The sequence below is a fragment of the Sciurus carolinensis genome, chromosome 3 (genome assembly GCF_902686445.1).
Source record: "Sciurus carolinensis chromosome 3, mSciCar1.2, whole genome shotgun sequence".
In the NCBI taxonomy this organism is placed as follows: Eukaryota; Metazoa; Chordata; class Mammalia; order Rodentia; family Sciuridae; genus Sciurus; species Sciurus carolinensis.
In genome coordinates, this window is record NC_062215.1 from 150,354,331 (window position 1) to 150,370,727 (window position 16,397).

Below are 16,397 nucleotides of genomic sequence, written 5' to 3' on the forward strand. Positions count from 1 at the left end.
CTGGCTATGGTGAATTGAGCAGCAATGAACATTGATGTGGCTGTATCTCTGTAGTATGCTGATTTTAAGTCCTTTGGGTATAGGCCAAGGAGTGGGATAGCTGGGTCAAATGGTGTTTCCATTCCAAGCTTTCTGAGGAATCTCCACACTGCTTTCCAGAGTGGTTGCACTAATTTGCAACCCCACCAGCAATGTATGAGTGTTCCTTTTTCACCACATCCTCGCCAACACCTATTGTTGCTTGTATTCTTGATAATCGCCATTCTAATTGGGGTGAGATGAAATCTTAGGGTAGTTTTGATTTGCATTTCCCTTATTACTAGGGATGTTGAACATTTTTTCATATATCTGGTGATTACTTGTACATCTTCTTCTGTGAAGTGTCTGTTCATTTCCTTAGCCCATTTGTTGATTGGATTATTTGTATTCTTGGTGTAGAGTTTTTTGAGTTCTTTATAGATTCTGGAAATTAGCGCTCTATCTGAGGTATGGTTGGCAAAGATATTCTCCCACTCTGTAGGCTCTCTCTTCACATTTCTGATAGTTTCCTTTGCTGAGAGAAAGCTTTTTAGTTTGAATCTATCCCAGTTGTTTATTCTTGCTTTTATTTCTTGTGCTATGGGAGTCCTGTTAAGGAAATCTGATCCTGAGCCAACAAGTTGAAGATTTGGACCTACTTTTTCTTCTATAAGATGCAGGGTCTCTGGTCTGATTCCGAGGTCCTTGATCCATTTTGAGTTGAGTTTTGTGTAGGGTGAGAGATAGGGGTTTAGTTTCATTCTATTGCATATAGTTTTCCAGTTTTCCCAGCACCATTTGTTGAAGAGGCTATCTTTTCTCCATTGCATATTGTTGGAACCTTTGTCTAGTATGAGAAAATTGTATTTATTTGGGTTTGTGTCCATGTCCTCTATTCTGTACCATTGATCTACCTGTCTATTTTGGTACCAATACCATGCCGTTTTTGTTACTATTGCTTTGTAGTAGAGTTGAAGATCTGGTATTGCAATACCCCCTGCTTCGCTCTTGCTACTGAGGATTGCTTTAGCTATTCTAGGTTTTTTATTCTTCCAGATGAATTTCATAATTGCTTGCTCTATTTCTGCGAGGTACATCATTGGGATTTTAATTGGAATTGCATTGAATCTGTATAGAACTTTAGGTAGTATAGCCATTTTGACGATATTAATTCTGCCTATCCAGGAACATGGGAGATCTTTCCATCTTCTAAGGTTTTCTTGAATTTCTTTCTTTAGTGTTCTGTAGTTCTCATTGTAGAGGTCTTTCACCTCTTTTGTGAGATTGATTCCCAAGTATTTTATTTTTTTCGATGCTATTGTGAATGGGGTAGTTTTCCTAATTTCTCTTTCTGAAGATTCATCACTTATGTATAAAAATGCATTGGATTTATGAGCATTGATCTTGTAACCTGCTACTTTACTGAATTCACTTATGAGTTCTAAAAGTTTTCTGGTGGAATTTCCAGGTTCCTCTAAATATATAATCATGTCATCAGCGAACAGGGATAGTTTGAGTTCTTCTTTTCCTATTCGTATCCCTTTAATTTCTTTGGTTTGTCTGATTGCTCTGGCTAGAGTCTCAAGGACGATGTTGAATAGAAGCGGTGAAAGAGGGCATCCCTGCCTTGTTCCAGTTTTTAGGGGGAACGCTTTCAGTTTTTCACCATTTAGAATGATATTAGCCATGGGCTTAGCGTAGATGGCCTTTATAATGTTTAGGAATGTTCCCATTACCCCAATTTTTTCTAGTGTTTTGAGCATGAAGGGATGCTGTATTTTATCAAATGCTTTTTCTGCATCTATTGAAATAATCATGTGATTCTTAACTTTAAGTCTGTTGATATGGTGAATGACATTTATTGATTTCCGAATGTTGAACCAACCTTGCATCCCTGGGATAAAACCCACTTGATCGTGGTGCACTATCTTTTTAATATATATTTGTATGCGATTTGCTAAAATTTTGTTGAGAATTTTTGCATCGATGTTCATTAAGGATATTGGTCTGAAATTTTCTTTCCTTGATGTGTCTCTGTCTGGTTTAGGTATCAGGGTGATATTGGCTTCATAGAACGAGTTTGGTAGGGTTCCCTCCTCTTCTATTTCATGGAATAGTTTGAGGAGTATTGGAATGAGCTCTTCTTTAAAGGTTTTGTAGAACTCGGCTGAGAACCCATCTGGTCCTGGACTTTTCTTTGTTGGTAGGCTTTTGATGACCTCTTCTATTTCATTGCTTGAAATTGGTTTATTTAAGTTGTGTATGTCCTCCTCATTCAGTTTAGGTAGTTCATATGTCTCTAGAAATTTGTTGATGTCTTCAAGGTTTTCTGTTTTGTTGGAGTATAGATTTCGAAATAGCTTCTAATTATGTTTTGTATTTCACTCGTGTCTGTTGTGATGTTTCCTTGTTCATTCCGAATTTTAGTAATTTGAGTTTTCTCCCTCTTTCTCTTTGTTAGTGTGGCTAAGGGTTTATCAATTTTATTTATTTTTTCAAAGAACCAACTATTTATTTTATTAATTTTTCCGATTGTTTCTTTTGTTTCGATTTCGTTGATTTCGGCTCTGATTTTAACTATTTCCTGTCTTCTACTACTTTTGGTATTGGTCTGCTCTTCTTTTTCTAGTGCTTTGAGCTGTAGTGTTAAGTCGTTTATTTGTTGATTTCTACTTCTTTTTTTGAATGCACCCCATGAAATAAATCTTCCTCTAAGTACTGCTTTCATAGTGTCCCAGAGATTTTGATATGATGTGTCTTTGTTCTCGTTTACTTCTAAGAATTTTTTTATTTCCCTCCTGATGTCTTCTGTTATCCATTCATCATATAATAGTGTATTATTTAGTCTCCAGGTATTGGAGAAGTTTCTGTTTTTTATTCTGTCATTTATTTCTAATTTCAATCCATTATGATCTGATAGAGTACAAGGTAGTATCTCTATCTTCTTGTATTTACTAACAGTAGCTTTGTGGCATAAAATATGGTCTATTTTAGAGAAGGATCCATGTGCTGCTGAGAAGAAAGTGTATTCATTCTTTGTTGGATGGTATATTCTATATATGTCCGTTAAGTCTAAATTGCTGATTGTGTTGTTGAGATCTATAGTTTCTTTATTCAATTTTTGTTTGGACGATCTATCCAGTGGTGAGAGAGGTGTGTTAAAATCGCCTAGTATTATTGTGTTGTGGTCTATTTGATTTCTGGAATTGAGAAGGATTTGTTTGACGTACGTGGATGAGCCAATGTTCGGGGCATAGATATTTATGATTGTTATGTCTTGCTGATTTATGCTTCCCTTAAGCAGCATGTAATGTCCTTCTTTATCCCTTCTGATTAGTTTTGGTTTGAAGTCCACATTATCTGAGATGAGGATGGATACTCCAGCTTTTTTGCTGTGTCCGTGTGCATGGTATGTTTGTCCCCATCCTTTCACCTTTAGTCTATGGGTGTCTCTTTCTATGAGATGAGTCTCTTGCAGGCAGCATATTGTTGGATTTTTCTTTTTAATCCAATCTGCCAGTCTGTGTCTTTTGATTGATGAATTCAGGCCATTAACATTCAGGGTTATTATTGTGATATGATTTGTATTCCCAGTCAATTGACTCATATTTGTTTTTGACATGATTTGGTTTCTCCTTTATTTGGCTATTCCTTTAGGCTAGCGCCTCCTGTTGCTGATTTGCATCGTTGTTTTTCATCTCTTCCTCATGGAATATTTTGCTGAGAATGTTCTGTAATGCTGGCTTTCTTTTTGTAAATTCCTTTAGCTTTTGTTTATCATGGAAGGATCTTATTTCATCATCAAATTTGAAGGTAAGTTTTGCTGGGTATAAGATTCTTGGTTGGCATCCATTTTCTTTCAGGGCTTGGTATATGTTGTTCCAGGCCCTTCTAGCTTTTAGGGTCTGGATTGAAAAATCTGCTGATATTCTTATTGGTTTCCCTCTGAATGTAATTGATTCTTTTCTCTCGCGGCCTTTAAAATTCTGTCTTTATTTTGTATGTTAGGTATTTTCATAATAATGTGCCTTGGTGTGGGTCTGTTGTAATTTTGTATGTTTGGAGTTCTATAAGCCTCTTGTACTTGGTTTTCCATTTCGTTCTTCAGATTTGGGAAATTTTCTGTTATTATTTCATTGAATAGATTGTTCATTCCTTTGGTTTGTTTCTCTAAGCCTTCCTCAATCCCAATAATTCTCAAATTTGGCCTTTTCATGATATCCCATAGTTCTTGGAGATTCTGTTCATGATTTCTTACCATCTTCTCTGTTTGTTCAACTTTGTTTTCAAGGTTAAATATTTTGTCTTCAATGTCTGAGGTTCTGTCTTCCAGGTGTTCTATCCTATTGGTTATGCTTTCTATGGAGTTTTTAACTTGGTTTATTGTTTCCTTCATTTCAAGGATTTCAGTTTGGTTTTTTTTCAGTATCTCTAACTCTTTATTGAAATGATCTCTTGCTTCCCGTATTTGGTCTTTTAACTGTTGATTGGTGCGATCATTTAATGCCTGCATTTGCTCTTTCATCTCCTCCTTCAATGCCTGCATTTGCTCTTTCATCTCCTCATTAGCTTCCCTGATCGTTTTAATTACGTACATTCTGAACTCCCTTTCTGACATTTCTTCTGCTGTGCTGTCATTGGGTTTTATTGATGTAGTATCTAGGTTTGTTTGGGACATTTTCTTCCCTTGTTTTCTCATAATGGTCAGTTGTCAGTGGGACCCTGAGATATTGCAGTTTTCCACTATTGGCTTATAGAGTCCCAGTAGATTTCCAGTGTATCACCTCCCAGCCTTCAGTAGCCTGATGTCTTGGAGGAATCTGATAAAGCAGCTCATTCGAAGAATACTGCCCCTAGCCCCCTACTGGTTCCACGTTTTGGAACTGGCTCTGTGCGGAAATGCTCTCACTGTGGGCCTGCACCGTGCAGCTGGCCGTGTGGGAAGAGCCCACTGCCGGAGTGTGGAAGACTACCTTGGGAAGACTCAAGCTGCCCTGCCCGGCTCTGCTAAGCCACCTCTATCTGGGCCTGCCACCCGGGCTGAGCTTTACCCAGTGGGCAGACTCACCCGTGACTCTATTTCAGTCCGAGTCTCTCTATGCCTCCCCCTCTTAGCTCCTGGGTTCTGGAGCGACCGGGGGTGCAGTCTCCCTCTAGGCCGCCATCTTGGATCGCCTCGTGAAGAGAGCCCGCAGCCGGAGTGGGCAGAGCCGCCTGAAGAGGTCTCCGGCTGCCCTGCCCTTATCCCTGAGGCTGATTGCAGATCGAGGCTCTCCGCTGGTTCTTTGCAGGAGTACACTGCGCTGCAGCGGCTCCGGGACTCGGAGCCTGCTCTGTTCAGACAGGCTCTCACTAGCGGGCCAGTTCCGTTCCGAGAACCTGGAGAAGCTGGCTGTGTGGGCGGGGCCCACCGCCGGAGTGCGCAGGACTGCCTGTGGATGACTCTAGCTGCCCTGCCCGGCTCCGATAAGCCACCTCTATCTGGGCCTGCCACCCGGGCCGAGCTTTACCCAGTGGGCAGACTCACCCGTGGCTCCACTTCAGTCCGAGTCTCTCAATGCCTCCCCTTCTTAACTCCTGGGTTCTGGAGCGACTGGGGGTGCAGTCTCCCTCTAGGCCGCCATCTTGGATCGCCACTCCGTGTCCTCCATTTCTGTAGCTGTTTTGCAAAGGCTGAAACGCCGTACAACGGGCGAGAGTCTAGTGCAGGGGCTGAACTGCGGCTCCGCGCCAGTCGCGGCCAGCGTCTCAGGTTTGTGAGTCAAGCTCTCCGGGCGCCCGTCACGCCAGTCCATTCACCTGTTTTCTCTGTTTGCAGAGCTGAGCAGGGTGATAGGGACCACACCGTCTGCAAAGCCTAGAATCTCGATGATCTTAGTTATTGTTTTTTAAAGGCCATTGTTAAGTATGTTCCCTCCCATCTATGTTTTCTATGGTTTTGTGTATACAGAGCATCTTCCTTTGTCATCCCAGTTCAGTGAGTGGATAGAAAACTGGCAGTGGAAGGTTACAGTGGGCAATTAATATGTAAACCAGGTGTCAGATCAGATGAGATGAGAGGGGTGGGATTTTAAAGTAGGTGAGATCTGACAAGCAATGATTAAGGCAAAAGCAGGGTAACTGAGCCAGAGTCTGAACTCTGGCATCATTGCCAATGTATGAGGCAGAAGTGAATAACTGATAATGATTGGAATCAAGGAAAAAAGAACAAAGAGGAATCAGCTAAATGAGCATATTTTGTCCATAGTTACATTGCTACCTTAAAACATTAAAATAAATCCCTTTCTAGGTGATTAAAAAACATACTGTTGGGCTTCAGGGTGGGGGTGCTCAATGGTAAAGCATGTGCTTTGCATGCCCAGGCCCTGGGTACAATACCCAACACCAAGAAGTACCTGTTAACAATGTGTTCAAAATAAATTATCTTACTCTGCTCTTTGTATTTATTAATTGGCATCTTGGTAGCCTCAGTGTCACTAATGGCTTGTAGCGTATGATTCTAGCAGGACTCTTAATTTAACCATGAGGTAGCTTTTTAATTGATAGTAAAGTGAGTAAAGTTTTATAGCTTTATTTCTTCACCAATTTTTATTTACTTTTTTAAAAAAGGTACTGGGTGGTTTTTGTTGTTTTTTTTTTTTTTTAGTTTAAGACAGGTTCTTGCTAAGTTGCCAAGGCTGATCTTGGACTTGCCAACGCTGGCCTCAAACTTGTGATCCTTCTCTCTCAGCCTTCTGAGTAACTGGAATTACAGGCATGTACCTGATTTGATCTACATTCTTTATGTATGTATTTATTTTTTAGTTGTCAATGGACCTTTGTTTTATTTATATGCAGTGCTGAGAATTGAACCCAGTGCTTCACACATGCTAGGCAAGGGCTCTACCACTGAGTTACCCTAGCCCTACATTCTTTTTGATAACTTAGAAGTGTATTGTTACAGGTTGAGGTTGTGGCTCAGTGATGGAGAACTTGCCTGGCATGTGTTGAGGCACTGGGTTTGATTCTCAGCACCACATGTAAATAAATGAATAAAATAAAGGTCCATCAACAACTAAAAATACATATAATTTTTTTTAAAGAAATGTATTTTTAAAAACACAAGCACAAAACACTTGTATGGACTGTAAGGACTCTTCTACACTTTGTACTAATAAAATTTAAGGCAAAATTATTTCTGTGTGTGTTTGGTAAAAATTAAAAACTCAGATGCTGTTATCTGGCCAAGGAATGTATAGTTCCATTGTTTTCCAGAAATAGATTCTATTATATTCATAGCCCATATGCCAATATTTGTTTTCTTTATCTTTTTTTGTTTTTTGTTTTTTTTCTTTGCAGTGCTGGGGATTAAAACCCAGGAGCTTGTGCTTGTGAGGCAAGCACTCTACCAACTGAGCTATAGCCCCAACTGTTTTCTTTATCTTAAAATAGTTATGGTTTCAACAAGATCTGTTTTTTGTGATGAAAATCATATAGAAAGCTTGAGAAGCAAAAACACAGAGTTCCAGAGACTGGGGTTGTAGCTACTGGTAGAGCACTTGCCTAGCAGGTGGGAGGCACTGGGTTTGATCCTCAGCACCACATAAAAATAGATAAATAAAAGTTTTTTCTAAAAACCAATGTAAAAAAAAAAAAAAAGAAGAAGAAGAAACACACAGAGTTCCAGAGTCCACAAACAATAACAGATTATACTTCTTCACTAAAGCCATCTTTTTTTCCTTCAAATTCATAAAAAGCATTGTTAACCTATAAAATTTATTTTTGGTTATGTTGAATTGAAAAATCACTTATAAAACAATTATGTAAAACCGAAGATGTGGCTACTAGCATCAAGTAGTTTAGCAATGGTTCTTTAACCACTGCAGGAAGAAACCTGGCAGAGAAATGGACGCCATCTTCAAAGGCAGGCTTTTATCAACACACTGATTTGAGTGACCTTAATTTTCTTCTCAGCTGTGCTGTGCCTGTTTTGTTAGTTACCAAGACTAATGATTAATGTTGATAACAGAAGTCTGAGTAAATCAGCACAGCCAAAAAACAGTAGTGTTGCTTTCAGCCACTGAGTGACCTACTCTGACAGGGAAAGGATGAGACTGAAACTGGCACTAATAATTAAGCTGAAAGTCGAGTGGGGCTGGCACAAGCGTTTGTTATGAACCAAGTGCTCTGTACACCTATCTCATTTATAGCACGATAGGTAGGTTCAGTGACAAACCTAAAGTGTCTCTTTTCCAGTAAATGAAGATAGACAAATATGAGGTAAGAAAAAGCAAGTGAAAGGTCTTAACTTCACATTATCTTAATATCTTCAGTGGGTTTTATTTATTGGTATATTTAGGTTTTTTTTTTGGGGGGGGGGTTGGGTTTTGGTTTTTGGTTTTTGTTTTTTGTTTTTTTGGTACCAGGGATTGAACCTTAGGGTATTTGACCACTGAGCCACATCTCCAGTCCTTTTTTTGTATTTTATTTAGAGGTGAGGTCTCACTGAGTTGCGAAGACTAGCTTTGAACTCCCAATCCTCCTGCCTCAACTTCCTGAGCTACTGGGATTATAGGCATGTGCCACCATGCCCAGCTGTTGGTGTATTTAGTTTTAAGGAGGAATGGAGCAATATGATATATTCTTCATCATTACTGAAAATGATTAAAAGTAGTAAAATACTAACAGCCAAAGAAATTTATAAAAGGACAAAGAATATTACCAACCCAACCACATTTGCATAGTGGTTTAATATTTTTATATTTCCACATACATAATTTTTGCATAGTTATAACAGTATGATCTACTCAATACTGTGGGGAGAGGTCACTGAGGATCAAACCTAGGACCTTATGCTGGGCAAGCACTTTTCCACTGAGTTATATTTTAAACATTTTCCTTTGTGGCTTCATTTTTGTGAGGGTCTCAGGAAAAAAAAAAAAAAGGGGATACACTTCTAAAATATAAATCAAGTTTAATGTTTGATTTATAAAATTTGATGACTGAATTGGTAATTGTAAATTTTGAGTTGGCAGCCACTTTGTAAAACACACAGACAAACAAAAAGGCAAAAATGACTTCCCTTCTTCCAGTTCCACTCTCCACTTGATTAGTTTACAATTTGGTGACTGTCTTTATAAAGAATGGGAATGGATCTTATAATTGCATGTGATAAAATGCCATAAGCAAATAAGTTACATACATCCTTTTGGTAATTTTTTAAACATTTACATCAGAAATACAAATTCTTATGTTAGTTTTAAACAAGTATTGTTTTGGAATGAAACTGTTATCTCACTATTGTAACTACAAAGTAGTAAAAAGTGTCCTCAAAACTGCAACCATTAAATATTTTCAAATAAATAAATGAAATCTTCACTGGAATCTTTGGTTTATGTTGAATAAAGTAAAGGGAATTTTTGAAGTTACCTAGTTGAAAAAATTCCAGATATTCAAACTACCTCTAGTGCTAATAGCACTTTGTGATATGTAAATTACCCCATTACTAGAAATATTTCACAAGATGTGTGTCTGTCTTTCAGTGGCACCTGTATTAGGTGTGAACACAGACTTAAAATAGATTATACAAAATATCAACCAAAATAGTTTGTAAACTAGTCATTTGTTATCATTAGATCATCATTGAAACAAGGTATGTTCTTAGATCAGTGTTTTTTTACAAGGTTAGTGAGAACATTATTTCCCAAAGAGTGTCTCAGAGGATGCTATCCTGTGACATACTCGAAAAAGTTTCCTTGATCATATTCATTCTCTAGAGTCTCTTTAGTATATTCTTTCTCAGATATAATACATATTAATATTGGAATCTGAGAAGTCCTTCTGCAAAGAAAGCTACTTTCATTTTGTTAACTGGAATGTTCCAAAAACTTTTCCAATAACACTATAAAACCTGTTCCTATAAAACCAATGTTTTAGGGCTGGGTTTGTGGTTCAGTGGTAGAGTGCTCGCCTAGAATGCACAAGGCACTGTGTTTGATCCTCAGCACCACATAAAAATAAAATAAAGATATTGTGTCCACCTACAACTAAAAAATATATATTAAGAAAAAAAGACAAAAAAACAATGTTTTAGCCAGGCACAGTGGTGCACACCTGTAATCTCAGCTATGCAGGAGCTAAAGGAAGATCATAAGTTCTAGGCCAGTCTCAGCAATTTAAAGAGACTCTGTCTCAAAAATAAATAAATAAAAAAGACAAGGGATATAGCTCAGTAATAGAGCACCCATGAGTTCAATCCCCAGCACTGCAATAAATATATATATATATATATATATATAATAAAGCCAATATTTCATGAAATTATATTCTATAGAACAGAACCCATTTTGTTCAACATGATCTAGTGATGAATAGGTTTAAACTAGTTCTTAGCTGGTTCTTTAAACACGGTTTCTAGTCTGAGAATAACTATAACTTTAGAAACAATGGAGTTCCATATCCTTTGCCTCCATTTCTTTTCTGTCGGAGCATAGCACCCAGTAGCTCTACTGACTCACAGCTCTGTCCTCACTTTTCCATTCTTAACCAGTTTGTCAGATAGCAAATGCCAGATCTCACTGCTGTATTCCCATGCTAGGCACAGGAAATAGCTCACTGCATAACTCACCACTATATTCTAATCCTGAGCATGGCAGGCTGGGGATGTAACTCAGCAATAGAGCTTGTGCTTGGCATGTGCAAGGCCCTAATTCAAACTCCAACACCAAAGAAAAAACAACAAAAGAAAGCATGACATTATTATTAAGTTTTCTGTTTTTTCACCCCAAGAGGGAGAACCCCACAGTGACATATCCCAAAACTTAACCACAACCCTCCAGGTCTGAGTTTGGAAGCAGTCCAAGGAACTCGTAAATACCTATACAGCAAGGAACACAGGAGGCTTCAGTTATAGGCTGTGGTGGTGGAAGAAGCAACAAGAAACAAGAAACCATCCAGAGTCAAACCATTATTTTATTTTCAATGTGTGAGCAAGAGAAACCAGGTATCTCATCAAGGGAAACTCAACATTGAGGCTAATTAGGAATACTCAAAAAGTTTTAAAGTGAGAAGTCACTGCTAAGAATTGGTTTTTCTAAGTTGAACAACACGGGAGTGGAAGGTGTTGCTTAGTGGTAGGGCATTTGCAGTACAGGGGCAAGGACCTGGTTTTGATGTCCATAACCCTCAGAATGGAGGGCAGACCTTAATTATTTGTATGAAATGTTACTTAATGACCCTTCAGTAGTAGGTGTGTTCAATATTCAGGATTGGATGCTTATGCTGCAAGGTCATCAGCTGATAGATAATTAACTTTTAGAGCTTAATAGTATCTTTTAGAGATTAAATGGCATTACCTGCTAATAATTTAAAAATTTAGAGGGAGATGTCCAGTAGAGCTTCTGGAAGTAGAAGCAAAATATTATTAGTCTTTCACTTTTCTCATATAAGTCCTTCTGAAAATAATTTGATTAAGTCTATGCTGCTGTTTTATCCATAGGATTTTTGTTAAGCTTTCAAAGAAGTATAGATTCAGAGGAATTTGAAGATGATTTTTGAAAATATTCTTGATACAGAACATTTGAGGGAGATGCAAATGTGTTTTGAATGCTAAATTTACTTGGATTTAAAAATACATATCTTCCAGCAAAGTTGCCATGACAACCTTTCTTAATGTGTGTATAAATTTTATGTCTGTCTCTTTGAAGTTTTCTTTTTTTCCAATCCAGAGATTTATCACAAGAATTGGGCATCTCTGGTGTATTTTTCTTTGGGTAGTGCCCTGTGGAAATTATATAATTTTGGAAAATAAAAATAAGCAAAGCAGTAAGATAAGCCAATCTCAAAAAACCAAAGGACGAATGATCTCGCTGATAAGCGAATGATGACACATAATGGGGGTGGAAGGGGTTAGTGTTAGGGTTAGGGTTAGGGTTAGGGATAGGGAGGGGGGCAAGAATGGAGGAAGGAAGAACTGTAAAGAGGGAAAAGAAGGGTGGGAGGGGTGGGGGGGAAAATAACAGAATGAATCAAACAACATTACTCTATGTAAATTTATGATTGCACAAATGGTATGCCTTTACGCCATGTACAAAGAGAAACAACATGTATCCTATTTGTTTACAATAAAAAAAAAAAAAGCAATAGGTCAGTTCTGTGGCGTGGCAGTCCCACAAAGGTAAATATCATTTTGTTCTCTCTGCAATCATGAGTGATCTGGTTTCAAACCCAAGATGAAGTTTAGAATCGAAGGAGATCCCACGAATCTATTCTGCATTTCTGTTTAGTCTTATCTAAAGGATGGCCCTAGGAAGTTTGGTAAATGCTGGAGTAAATCTTTTGATTAGCCTGAAAACTGATCCAGCCTCCCAGGGATTTTCTAAATCTAATCCTTGGGCGATCTCATAAGATGACTCAGAACCATGAAACATCTCTACGATGGCATGCAAGTGCAGAGACACCCCAGAGGCTGCCTATGGCGTGAATTCCAGAAATGATAGAGAGGCCTTTATCAAACCTCTTCATTTACTTTTACTTCATTTCAGATACGCTTGTTTTTCAAGTTCTATTTTGTGTGCCAGCGACTAGGAAAAGAGTAGCAAGATTTGGGAGACCCAACGTTTAGAAGAAAAAAAAATATTCATCCTAATTATGGTGATATGAATTTCCCAAGCAAAGGAATAAGGAGGTGGTTTCTGGTACATTTTGGTAGCAGTGACTATTATTTATGAACTCTTTTTTTTTTTTGCGGTGCTGGGGATCAAACCCAGGGCCTTATGCTTACAAGGCAAGCACTCTACCGCCTGAGCTATCTCCCCAGCCCTATTTATGAACTCTTAACATGGGTACCTGAAATTTTGAGAAATGCAGTGATTGCTTGTGTTTTGTATTTTAGTGCCTCCTTGGTACAATTTCTAAAAAATATTTAAGAACCCCTGAGGACAGTTAACTAAGTTGAGATCAAAAGTATGATCTATTAATTAGTTACCTTTGATTTACTTAAATCTTAATAGACTTCATGATACTGTTTTATATTTAAAGAGAATCCATAGATATTTTCTAATCTAATCCCTTTATAAAAGGGGCAAATTAAAACTGAGGGAGGTTATTTCATATGGGAATTAACCTCAGCTCATCTATTTAGTTTATATTGACTAACTCCCTTGTCCTGTACTTCTTTCACTCTGCACCAACATTTCAATAATTTTTAAAAAATTTTACTCAGAATTATGATTTCTTTTGGTTTCATCTTGTTCTCTGAAGGAAGATTTTTAAGACAAGTCTTTCTAAAACAAAAAGAACAAGCTAAATTAGTATAATATGCTATTGATGACTGAGAAAAATGGATAATAGGCTCCTAAAAACAAATGAAACACTTGCAAAGAGGCCTGGGGATGTAGCTCAGTGGTAGAGTGTTTCCTGAGCTTGGATTTGAGCCCAAGAACTGGCCAGGGGGAGGGACAGGGAGGGGGAGAGAGAGAGAGAGAGAGAGAGAGAGAGAGAGAGAGAGAGAGAGAGAGAGAGAGAGAGAGAGAGAGAGAAAGAGAAGGGCCCCAGTTCACCAGTCCATATAAGGTTGTTTGTAAATGTTTTGAGGCTTATTTTTATAGTAAGAGGCAGGATCAGGACTGACTGCCTAATCTGTGGCACCCAGTGACAAAGGAAAAATGTAGGGCTTTGACTGGGGCTAGTCATTCTAGGCTTTTCAAGTGCCTGCCCTTTCAACTTTAGGGAACTCTAGAGACTGAAATCTCCTACATTAGCCACTCAGTCACCTGGTGGGCATGCTGTGGTCTTTGCCAAGGGGAAGGAGTAACTGCTTCCCTGTCCTGTCTCAAGTCACTTCAGAGCAGACAGTATGCAGGACCCTGGTGCTCCTCAGCCTGTACCCAGGCCTCCACTGGAAGCTGACAGTGACCATAGAGACCAATGAGCCTGACCTCCAACTTCCTACCAATGTGATCCAACTGCTGCTCTGGTAGAAAGCAAAACTGGTAATGAGGTGGGCAACCAGGTATAAGGGAGACCAGGGGCCAGGGAACTGGTCTCCAAGAGCTTGTTGGAGGAGACACAGAGGCAAGCTCTAAGTTCCCGGTGCATACATAGTTTATGTCCTTATAGGTCTTCGCTTGCAAAATGCAAATTCAAAAGTAAAAGTATTAAGAATTTCAAGACAGTGGCTACAAAGCAGTAAGTCCTGAGCGTAGGGCTTTTTTTTTTTTTTTTTTTTTTTTTTTTTTTTTTTTAGCAGGTTCTACAGATGCTCTGGGGTAGCCCACGGAACTACTCCAGCACACATCTGACCTTTCATGTACGGTGGTGTGATTTTTGAGGCTATGCTTCCATTTTGTATGCTGGTAGTCCTTGCAAATGTTCATAATGTCTCATTAATAATCTATCATTTGTGTATGTGTGTGTGTATGTGTGGTGCTGCAGATCTAATACCACTTGTCTTTAAATCTCTCTAGGATGTCTTAAAATTCTTTACAAAATAGGCAAAATAGATGCCAAACCTTTATTTTAAAGGAAGAGACAATTTCATAATACACGTATCTATTAAAGTTGCAAAAAATGTCCAGTATGCGAAAAATCTTTTTTCCTAAGCCCCTCTTCACTGATGAAACTCTTACTTTCCTGTAGTTTAATCATAATGGACAAAGATTTTTCTGCTGGAAGATAAAATGGGATTTTTCCCTGAAATACCATCATAAAACCCATGAAATATTTCAGTGATATGAGTCATTCACTTATTCACATGGGTAGACATTTAGATAATAGAAGTATTTAACAGAAATCTGTGAGAAATACATTGTTAATTCCTGTGGAGGAGGAAGGAAGAAATTCTACTGATGTATTTTAAGTGTAGTTAAATAAAGTGTTCCCTGCCATTTTAAAATACCAAGATTTTTCTATGTTCCTTTCCTTCCAAGAGGCTATATAAAATTACTTTGACAAAATCATAAATCAGGGTGTATTTTTTTTTTTTTTTTTTTTTTTTGCTGTTAACCTCTTCATTCCATTTCATGAAAATAGCAATGAGTGACTGCTGTTGTTTGAGTATGTCCTTCAAAACTCCATGTGTTGGAAATTTAATCTCCATCTCATATGTTAATGGTATTTGGAGGTGGGACCTTCAGAAAGTAATTAGGATCAAATGAGGTCATGAATGTGGCTCTGCTATGGTTTGTACTGAGGGGTCATTTGTTAAAAGGCTGGTCCTTTTGGGAGGTGGTGGAAACTTTGAGAGCAGGGACCTAGTAGGGGGTCTTCTAGTCTTTGGGGTGTGCCCTTGTAGGGAATTGTGGGACATAGGCCCCTTCCTGTTTCTCTTTCTGTTTCCTGAGGGAAATGGTTTACTCTATCATGTGCTCTGCCAAGATGTGCTGCTCCTGTAAAAAGCTCAAAGCAGGGGCTGGGGAGATAGCTCAGTTGGTAGAGTGCTTGCCTTGCAAGCACAAGGCCTTGGGTTTGATCCCCAGCACCACAAAAAAAAAAAAAAAAAAAAAAAAAAAAAAAAAAAAAAAAAGCTCAAAGCAATGGGGATACTAGATCTTGGACTGGGAATCTTGAGAACTATAATCCAAAATAATCCTTTTCTCTTTGCAAGTTGTTTCAGGTATTTCATTATAATAATGGAGAACTGAACTAATATAGGACCCCATGATGTCATTAGTGGTTTAATAAAAGAGGAAGAAAGCCAGGTATAGGGGCACATGTCTGTGATCACTGTTATTCAGGAGGCTGAGGCAGGAGTATCTCAAGTTCAAAGCCAGCCTTGGTAATTTAGTGAGATCCTGTCTTAAAATAAAACATAAAAATAAAAGGGACGGGAACGTAGTTCAGTCATAGAATGCCCCTGGATTCAAAAATAAACAAATATTCAACATACAGCTTCTCGTGGTATTAATGCATAATCTGAAAAATGGGTACATTTTAAACTCTTTGCAATTTGTGTTATTTAATGAAGGTTTTTATAGCTTTTAGTAATAAAGCCCAGTTAATTTTAAAGCTTGAAGTTTTATAAAATCTTCAACATAATTTAAGACTAAAATGTGAACAAAATTAGTTAATTTCAGAGACTCAACTTTTTGGGAAGTGAATAATAATCTGCTATATAGATATAAAGATAACAGGAAACTATTAAATTTTTTATGCTTTAACTCTGAAATTTCCTGTTTGTGGGGGGTATGTATATAAAGCCAATTTTAGTAGGATCTAAGGAATTTAAGAACTTTTATCCTTCAAAAATGTTTGGGTTTTTTTTTTTTTTTTTTTTTTTTTTTGTCTAATCCACAGTCCAGTTGGGCCAGGACAAGTGGTAGGTTTCAGACAGGCCAAAGAAAGTGCTGGAGACAGCATGAGAGACACATGGTTTGTTGGGGGAAGCTTAGAAGAGATCATAA